Genomic DNA, 11,079 nt, shown 5'->3' with positions numbered 1-11,079 from the left:
AACCCAAATTCATTCCAAAGCTATAATTCAATTACCACAATAGTTCTAACATGTTGCCAGGAACAAAACATAATAAAAATTCAGTCCTAAACCTCATTAAATCACCAATTCAATTCATAAGCTAGATGGTTCAAGAGCACCTCAAGAACACACTAAAACACGCCATGGAAACACAAAAATTCAACTGTAAAAGAGAGTTCAAGTGGTTACCTTAACTGTAAGTGAAGACCCTCTAGCCACAAGCAATCCAAAACCCAATCCCAAGCCTCCAATTATGTAGTTTCTAGCCACAAATCCCTTTAGTTTTTCAATATCAAGCTTGAAGAAGCTTTTGAGAGGATGAGAGTGAATGGAGAGAGAAAAAGTCGGTTTAGTGTATTTCTGAAGGTTTCCTTTTTGTTTCCTTAGGCTTAAATGGCTTAAGCTAATCATGAGGCTCGGGGTACGAAAAACGTCCCCGAGGTGAAAATGGTCAAATTCCCTCCTAAGCTCACTAATTTCAAATATATCTCAAATTATTCAATTCCATAACATGATAACCCAATTAAATGCATAATACTTAAAATACCCCTCGACTCGCCCCAAGTCGAGTATTGAGCCCAGTTGTGACTTTCCCGCTAACTTGCTCCCTAGGATCACGTCGTGCTGAGTAACCCACATAATAATGTTGTCTCTCACATATATCACATATATGCACATTGATATATAATTATGCCCGCAACGGGATAAATTATCATAATTTCCCTTCTAATAAGAAGCGGGCCCACATGCATATTTAATACCTTTAAACATTCACAACTAGTCATATAATCACATAATTACAATTAAATATAACACACATAATTCCATATATTGCCATCCTGGCCCCCTAATCAAGGCCCTAAGCCTTATTAGGAAATTTTGGGACGTTACAACCAGTTGGCTTCAGTGTCGTTCCTACAACTAGCTTCAATACCGCTCCAACCGGCTATGTAGTAGCTTCAACTGGATACAATGATTTTCAGCCTGCATTCAGTGCTGGAATAGCTGCTCCGGCCCAATCAGTGACACCCAGCGAAAGCAAACGAGTGGGAAAGGGCAAGGGAAAGAAGCCCAAGAGAACTGAAGCAGCTCCTGATTAGAAATATACTCCCCAATACTTCGAGTACATGGACTTGGTAAATACTCAGGAGAACATTTTCTTGGCCACGGAGCAACAGATCCACCACCGAAAGCCTCAACCTATTCGGAGGGACCGGGAGAGAAGAGATTCTTCTAAGTTTTGCCGATTTCATAATGACGTGGGGCACCGCACCAATGAGTGGAGGCAACTTAGAGAAGAGATCAAGAATCTTATTAAGCTGGGACATCTCCACCTGTATGCCAGAGTCGGAGGACACCCTGCTCAGGCTCTAGCCATAGTTATGCCTCCTCCACAGGTGGCACCTCAGGCCCCAGGCCTAGTGCCTGTGGCACCACCACAACAGATAGCCCATGGACCTCCCTCGATGAACGGGAGAGTAGGAACTATCTTCGGAAGACCCCACCTGGGGGGCACATCGAGGGGCTCGCAAAATTTTTATGCGAGGGCCCTAGATCACGATGATGAAGTGTTGGCGCTAGCCCAACTACCTACACAAATGCCTCAAATGACATATTAAGTTGTCACGTTCTCCGAGGATGATGCTCGAATAGTGAATTTTCCCACCACGATCCTTTGGTGATCGAGAGCCAAATTTCCACAAAATGGTGGCTCGGATCCTGGTGGACAGTGGGATTTCAGTGAACATCCTGTTCAAGTTAGCCTTCGAGAAGACTAGGCTGACTATCTGTGACCTGTCCCCGCGCACCTCCACTCTTTATGGGTTCTTGGGAGAAGGTCTCATTCCAATGGGATAAATAAAGCTTCCAGTGACACTTCGATAAATGCCTCGTCAGGCCTTCATGTACTGCACGTTTGTGGTTATAGACTGCTCCTCTGCGTACAATGCCATCCTCGGACGTCTGACTTTGGTGGAGTTTGGAGCCGTCACCTCTATACTCCACTTATGCATTAAGTTTCCTACTGAGGTAGGAATAGGCACTGTTCGTAGAGACTAGAAAGAGGCTTGTCAATGCTATAACGTGTTGCTTAGGCATCCAGTTATTGTTGTTGAGGTATTAGTCTCTGAGCAGCCTCCTCCCAAGGAGATGGAGGTCCGGGATATTCAAGAAAAGGAATCCAACGAATTGGACCCCACGGTTGGAGAAAAAAGGGCTATTGACCCCATGGAAGAAGTGGAGGAGTTCATCCTTGACGCCTCCAATAATGAGAGAATAACTAAGGTCGGGAAGAATCTTAAGGCGGAGGTCCAAGAAACGTTGTTGGGCTTTCTCAAGGTAAACCAGGACGTCTTTGCCTAGTCCTACTTTGACATGACCAGCATTGACTTGAACATCATATGCCACACCTTGAATATCGACCCAAATGTTGCCACAGTGCAATAGAAGCAGAGGACAGTTGACCTGACTCGAGCGAAGGCCTTAAAGGTAGAAGTCGATAAGATTATTGAGAATGGCTTCATTCGAGATACTCAGTACTCAAAGTAGTTGTCAAACCCAGTCCTGGTGCCTAAGCCAAACGACACCTGGAGGACATTTATAGACTTCTCCGACCTTAACAAGGCATGCCCAAAGGATTGCTTTTATTTTCCAAAGATTGATTAGATGGTCAACGCTACATCCAGGTATGATCTTCTATCCTTCATGGATGCATACTCCAGAGACAATCAAATCTCCATGCATGTCACAGACTAGGAACACACCAGCTTCCGAATAGAAAAATGCGTCTATTGCTACAAGGTGATGCCTTTCAATCTCAAGAATTTCGATGCCAAGTATCAAGATTAGTAAATCAAATGTTCAAAAACCAGCTTGGTCGGAACATGGAGATTGATGTAGACGACATGCTGGTAAAATCGAGAACAGCCCACGACCATGTGAAAGATTTAGCAGAATCATTTTTAGTCCTCTGCAGGTTTGGGATGAAGTTAAATCACTAGAATTGCACTTTTGGAGTGGCTTGTAGGAAGTTCTTGGGATTTATTGTCCGCACCCGAGGAATAGAGCCTAATCTCAAGAAGATAAGGGCCCTGATAGAGATGGAATTCCCTAAGAAGCATAAGGATGTGCAGAGACTGACTGGTTGGATAGCAGCTTTGAGATGCTTTCTCTCGAAGGCAATTGACAAATGCATTCCCTTCTACAACACCCTCTGAGAAGGTCAGAGATTTGAATGGACAAAGGAGTGCGAGCAGGCATTCTAGCAGCTGAAGGCCCACATGGCGAACCGTCCAATTTTGTTGAAGCATGTAGATGGAGAGCCCCTCCTCCTCTACATGGCTGTCTTTGAGAACGCCATATGTGGTGCCTTGGTCTGCGAGGAAGGCCGTGTTCAATATCCCATTTACTACATGTGCAAATGACTCCTCATAGTGGAGTCCAGGTATTCACTCATGGAAAAGATGACGTTTTGCCTGATGATAGCTTCTCGAAAGCTAAGGCCTTACTTCCAGGCGCATCCAATTAGGGTCCTCACCAACCAGGCCTTAAGGCTAGTCCTCTAGAAGCTGGAGTCCTCTGGGAGACTCCTCAAGTGGGCGGTCAAACTGAGTCAGTTCGACATTACTTACCTCTCGAGGACTGCTATAAAGGGACAAGCCCTACCAGATTTTATTGTCGAGTGCATAAGAACACATGAGTGACCCGGGGAGGCCCTGGTGGTCGGGCCCATGTGGAAGCTGTTCGTAGATGGGTCTTCCAACAAAAATGGAGCTGGAGTAGACCTTAGCTTGGTATACCCCGAGGGGCACAAGGTTCACAATGCTTTAAGAATTGGGTTTGATGCCTCAAAAAACAAAGCTGAGTACGAAGCACTAATTGCCGGACTCCGAGTAGCCCTGGAACTCAAGGCTGAAGGCCTTAAAATTTTCAATGATTCTTAGCTTGTAGTGAACCAGGTCCTTAGAGAATATAAGGCCCGAGGGACAAAGATGACCGCTTATTTGGCCATGACCTAGGAAATGTTGCACAACTTCAAGAAGCTCACCATCCAACAAGTGCCAAGGGAACATAATTCCAATGCTGATGCCTTGGCCAAGCTTGCTACCACTAAGGATGCTGAGCTGATCAACGTAGTCCTCATAGACTACTTAGCCTCTCCGAGCATCTCAGTTCTGGAGGAGATAGAAGTGGTCCAGCCCCAGGACAGTTGGATCAATCCAATAGTGAAGTATCTTGTCTCTGGAGAGTTACCGCAAGATAAGAAAGCAGCTCGGAAGCTCCTTTACCAAGTGCCTTGGTATGAAATCATGGAAAGTAAGTTGTACAGGTGAGGATATTCATTACCACTACTCTAGTGTGTGTCCAAGCAGGAGGCCAACCTCATCCTTTGAGAAGTGCATGAAGGCTTCTACGGGGACCACACCAAGGGGCAGATCCTCGCCAAGAAAATTCTGAGACAAGGTGTCTTCTAGTGTACAATGAATGGTGATGCAATGGACTATGTCAAGAAATGTGACAAGTGCCAACGCTACACCAACATCCCCCAAGCTCCTCCAAATGAGCTCACACAGATGACCAGTCTGGGGCATTGACTTAATCGGATCCTTGCCCACAGGAAATGGAGGAGTGAAGTATGTTGTTGTGGCAGTCTACTACTTCACGAAGTGGGTCGAGGATTAATCTCTCGCTACAATTACCTCTAAGAAGGTGCTAGACTTCATCATCAAGAACATCGTTTGCCGTTATGAGCTCCCGAGGAAGATAGTCTCTGACAACGGCCTGCAGCTTGACAGTGAGTTGTTCTCTGACTTTTGTAAATGGCATGGAGTCATGAAGAGTTTCTCCTCTATAGCTCATCCGCAAGCAAACAGGCAAGTGGAAGCGGTCAACATGATGCTTAAGGGCACTTTGAAGAAAAGGCTAGAACAGGTGAAAGGCGTTTGGTCCAAGGAGCTTCCTAAAGCATTGTGGATCTACCGTACATTTGCTAGGACCTCTACTGGCCATTTGCCATTCTCCATGGCCTACGGTTATGAAACCATGCTCTCAGTCGAGGCAGAAATATCCACCCACCGAAATGACACATACGATCCGACCACAAATCATGCTTTACTCTAAGAATCTCTAGACCTCATGGAGGAGCTCCGAGAAGCTTAACAACTATCTGTAGCGTCCTACAAGTAAAAGGTGCCCAGATATTTCAACTCCAAAGTGAAAGATAGGAAGTTTGGGGTCAGAGACTTGGTGTTGCAAAGAGTCTCTCTAGCAACGCGAGACCTAAGTGATGGAGTATTGGGCCCTATTTGGGAAGGCCCATACAAAGTCTAGAGCACCATGTGTCTGGGACAAACAAACTGGCCTGACTGAATGGGGGAGCTAGTGCCCTATGTCTGGAATGCCGAGCATCATCACCGATATTACGAGTAATACGAGCAATGCATTTTCTAAATTTTGTAATCATTTTGCAGCCTCCGAGCACAATTAGTGGAAATCGTGTGTACAAAACACAATAGATGAAATTAAGAGAATTTTCTTGTATTTTTTAATTTTTAATTTAGTTATTTGGTAATTTAATTTTACTACTCGAGGAATACCCACTCGCTGGCTTGGACAAGTGAGCACATACTACTCTTTGATCACTTGGGGGGAATAGTTGGGTCACCTCACAGGATAACCGCTCACGAAGAACGACCTAAGAAACTAAGCTTGTCATGAGCGGGGTAAGCCTAGTGTCAAAGCTTGCGAGAACAAACTAAAAAATCTAAGTAGCCTATTGGCGGAGAACTTGGGTTATCTCTTGAGGACTATGCGCCCGAGGAGCAATAATAAGTTATCGACTTCCAAGGGCAAAATAAAATCATGAGTCACACGTACTTAGGTGCAAGCCTTAAATTGACAAAAACTTGAGCGCCAAAAACCCAATAGCTTAAAAAGGCGAACATGACCCATGTTCCGAAGACTTAGAGCTCGAAGACTGGTAACAAGCTCCCAATTTCCAAAAAAAGGTAAAAACCCCAAGTAACCTATACTCGGGTGGAAAAATTATAAATAAAACGGCCCAGTGTAACTATAACGCCCTACTTCCTTAGAGTCGTTACTAAGTGAGTTTTAAACGTGAAATTAACTCGCTAATTGAGGTTTTTGGTTAAAAGTGTAGCTAAACTGTAATAAAAGTCATATATTTGAAATTTTAATCATTCATTGAAATTATAAAGCATTATACATTTGGGATCCCAAAATTACTGTTTAGAAATATTTACAGCTAAAAAATATGATTAAATTCGACTAAATGAAAAAATCTAGATTGAGACACAACATCTCCCAAAAATACCCTTGATCGTGGCAGCCAGGCAAAATGAACATGTACACATTGCTTCACGCTCTCCGTACTCAAGGTTGATCGACATTTCCCTTGCCCTTACCTGCACCATAGAGCACCCGTGAGCCGAAGCCCAGCAAGAAAACTCAACACAAAGATTCAACATAAGCATAACTATCATTCAGCATACAATAAGGTAGCCAACGGGCTAAACACATAGCGGCATGCCGTCCCAGGCGCTTTATCAGGCCCTGGGTTCGCGATCTACATCGTGAGGATATCTCAAGCATCCAAGGAAGGTCTCACCATTACGACTTGCACTCAGCATGCTCAACGCTAGTCTCGGCCCTTGCCATACTCGGCCTTGCACTCCACATGCTTAATGACGTTCCCGGCCCCTTGTCGTACTCGGCCTTCGCCAGCCCCGGCCTTCGTCAGCCCCGGTCTTCGCCGTTCATTCAAAAATATGCAACACAACATATATTCAACATATACTTAAACACATACAAACATAAACAATAGGGCTACGCCCTGCAACACAATCACATAGGGTCGTGCCCTGCAATACAAACTATAGGGCCATGCCCTACTCTACGGGTACAACAGTTTTCTTACCTGTGTCCTAAGCTTCCCGAACACCGATATCCCGAGCACAGTCCTCTAGTCCGTGCCTTGCTGAAAACCTTGTCACCACACATTGACAAAAAGCTATCCATCAAGATCTAATCCATTAAATTACTTTGGAATATAATTCTAGTCTCCGGGACCTTGAATTCTATCAATTCGGGTGATAAAATCCATCCCAAGCCTTCACTTTTGAGTTCTCAAGCCAAAAATCTCCTTGGGGTCCAAAAACCCACCTTAAGAGCCACGGCCCCAAGGCCTTGTGCCGCAACCCACCTCAACCAGAGGCTTAGCCTCCCATTTCTGCAGACACGCGCCGCGGCCCAACTAAAAGGGTGTCGCAACCCGCCCCTCTTCCTGGCCTCCCTTCTGTTCTAGATGGTCGCGTCTCACCAAGAACAATGCCGCGGTCTGACCCCTTCGAACCCAGAAAATCCCCCATTTTCAGCAGCCAAATCCTATCCCATTTCACCCAAAACCATCCCAACAACATAGTTCAATCGGCACAACAATTCTATTATGCTCCCAACAACAATACCCTACAGAAACAAATCCCGAAACTCACCCAAATAATCAAGAGTAATTCATAATTTAGCTCACATGCATAAACTCATATTTCTAACCAAAACTCGGCAGAATTCAATTGATCATTAGCTTTTACAACATACCTTTGAACCTAGTTAAATATCTGAATTAATCTCCTGAGTTCCAAGCTACTAGCCTCCCAAACTCAAGCCTTGAATTCCTCCCTTGACCCCAAAGAAGATCAGCTCTTCCTCTCCTTCTTTTCCTAGATTCTGTTTTTCTCTAGAGCTTCCAAAAGACAATTCAGGTATATGCCCAAGTAAGTAACGTGAAGAACTTCCCCTTAGCCAAGTCTATCCACCCCCTTAAGGCCAAATTACCTCTTTCCCCCTTCCTCTAAGAACATTCCCATACTAACCTCAAGGGCAATTATGTCATTTTTCACTTCCTACTAATCCCTCGAGTGTTCCTATAAGTCCCCGTTTAACCACGACATGTCCAAATTGTTACTAAATTAATACCCGTTACTCCATAGATTCCAAATACTTATTATATACCCAAAATACCCCTAGGCTCCTCCCGAACCAGGTATTTGATCCTGTTGTGACATTCTAGCTAAACCGCTCCCTAGGACTGTCTCAAATCGTGCATCGCAAATATATCACCACTCACACATGGTGTCAATCATAATATACACAAATATTGCATTTATGCCCTCAGCGGGCTAAAATTACAAACATGCCCCTAATAACCAGATGGGGCCCACATTCATATTTAATTCACCTAAACATGCATTTCTAATCACATACTCATCAAATTCACACCTTAATAAATTACTTATTGCCCTCCAGGCACGCTAATCAAGGCCCTAAGCCTTATTAGCAAAATTGGGACACTACAACTATCCCCTCCTTACAGAAATTTCATCCTCGAAATTACCTGAATAACTCGGGATACCGCTCCCGCATACCAGACTCGAGTTCCCACGTTGCCTCCTCAATCTTGTTGTTCCTCCACAACACTTTCACCAAGGCGATGGTCTTACTCCGCAAGACTTTATCCTTCCGGTCGAGAATCTGAACCAGCTTCTCCTCATAAGACAAATCTTGGTCCAGCTCCAAGTTCTGATAGCTCAGTATATGCGTTGAATCTGATACGTACTTCCGGAGCATGGACACGTGAAACACATCATGAACCCCTAATAAAGCTGGAGGCATCGCCAATCTATAAGCTACCTCTCCAACTAGTTCCAGAATCTCAAAGGGGCCAACAAACCTAGGGCTCAGCTTACCCCGAACACCAAACAATTTCACTCTTCTCAAGGAAGAAGGAACACATGGTCACCGACTTGAAACTCTACGCTCCTGCGTTTCAAGTCCAAGTAACTCTTCTGGCGACTCTGGGAGGTGAGCATTCAAGCCCTAATCTTTTCAATTGCCTCATTGGTCTTCCGAACCATCTCAGAACCTAAGTACCTTCTCTTTCCCGTCTCATCCCAATGGATAGGTGATCTACACTTCCTCCCATATAACATCTCGTATGGAGCAACTCCGATAGTCGCCTAATAACTGTTGTTGTACGAAAACTCAATCAAAGGGAGATACTTACTCCAAGATCCCCCAAAATCCATCACATAGGCTCGTAGCATATCTTCCAATATTTGAATTGTCCTCTCAGACTGTTCATCCGTCTGAGGATTATAAGCAGTACTAAACTGCAACTGCGTACCCAAATCCATCTGCAGACTCTCCCAAAACTTGGAGGTGAAGGTGGGGTCCCTATCAGACACTATCGACCTTGGAGCCCCATGAAGTCGAACAATTTCCTTCACATACAATTCAGCATACTGCTCCACTATATAAGTCATCCTAACAGGCAAGAAGTGAGCGGACTTGGTATACCTATCCACGATCACCCACACTGAATCATGTTGTCCTAAAGTTTTCAGCAAACCAACCACGAAGTCCATGGTGATATCCTTCCACTTCCACTCTGGAATCCTTAGAGGCTGCAATAACCCTGCTGGCCTCTGATGTTCAGCCTTTACCTGCTGACAAGTTAAGCACTTAGCCACATAAGTCCCTCTTCATTCCTGACCACCAATACAAGGTTCTCAAGTCTTGGTACATCTTCATCGTACCTGGATGTAAAGAATGGGGAGTGGTATGAGATTCATCCAAGATCTCTCGCTGGATACCAGAATCCATTGGAACATAGATCTGACCCTTGTACTTCAGTAGTCCTATCTCCGAGATAGAGAAGTCCTTAGCTACTCTGACCAAGACACTCTCTCTGAGCCCTCTCAACTAGGGATCCTCCCCCTATGCTTCCTTGATCCTCTCAAGGAGTGTAGACTGAAGAGTGATGTTGGCTAACCGACCAACCACGAACTCTATACCCGCTCTAGTCATTTCCTCAACTAACTTATTAGATATCTGCCTCAAACTGAACAATTGTCCTAGGCCCTTCTGACTCAATGCATCAGCCACCACATTAACCTTCCCAGGATGGTATAGGATATCACAGTCATAATCCTTTACCAGTTCCAGCCACCGTCTCTGGCACATATTCAGATCCTTCTGAGTAAAGAAGTACTTCAAACTTTTATGGTCGGTGTATATTTCGCACTTCTTGCCATATAGATAATGTCTCCAAACCTTAAGTGCAAATACCACTGCTGCCAACTCCAGATAATGCATGGGATATCTCTGTTCATACTCCTTTAGCTATCTCGATGTGTAGGCTATCACCATTTTGGCTTGCATCAGCACACACCCTAAACCCTGTCTGGAAGCATCACAATAAACCACAAACTTCTTGTAACGCCCTACTACCTTAGAGCCGTTACTAAGTGAGTTTAAAACAGAAATTGTGCGTTTAATTGACTCAAAGTGGTTCCTAAAACCAAAAGTGTGATTAAATCAGAGTTTAAGGCTGTATTCTTTTAAAATGGTCAACTTCATTGAAAACGTTAAATATAAAACATCTGGGATCCCAAAATAAGGTTTACAAAATGTTTACAACCCAAAATAGATTTACACTTGATCATCTATCAAAAGAATGGTTAAATACAGCCATATACAAAATGCCCCCAACCAAAGCAGTCGGGCAGGCCGAACATGTACGCGCCGCCCCCACGCTCTCCATACTCATGGCCGGTTGACTGACTCCTTGCTTTTACCTGCCACACGGAGCACCCGTGAGCCGAAGCCCAGCAAGAAAACCCAAAATAACACATAACATAAGCAAAACAAATAGCTGGCAATAATTCACTGATACATAGGAAAACCACCATAATAAACAAGTACGGCCATGCCGCTCCCAAGGCCTTACCAAAGCCTGGAGTTTCGGTTCTCACCGCGAGGATAACTCATGTATCCCTTGGGTCCCACCCTGAATATAAGCATCCCATGTGCTGTGTTACTTTCGGCCCACGGCCGCCCCGGCCTATGCCGTACCCGGCCTTTGCCGCTCGTTTCAACATAATAACACATATAGTACATTCAAAATAAACATTCACACACATCATGGTTCATTTAAGGTTAAGCATTTGCACGTAATACAATCAGGGGCCACACCCTACAATCACA

The sequence above is a fragment of the Humulus lupulus genome, chromosome 9, assembly GCF_963169125.1.
Source record: "Humulus lupulus chromosome 9, drHumLupu1.1, whole genome shotgun sequence".
Taxonomy (NCBI): Eukaryota; Viridiplantae; Streptophyta; class Magnoliopsida; order Rosales; family Cannabaceae; genus Humulus; species Humulus lupulus.
The sequence above is the reverse complement of the archived record's forward strand: the minus strand, read 5'-3'. Positions refer to the sequence as shown.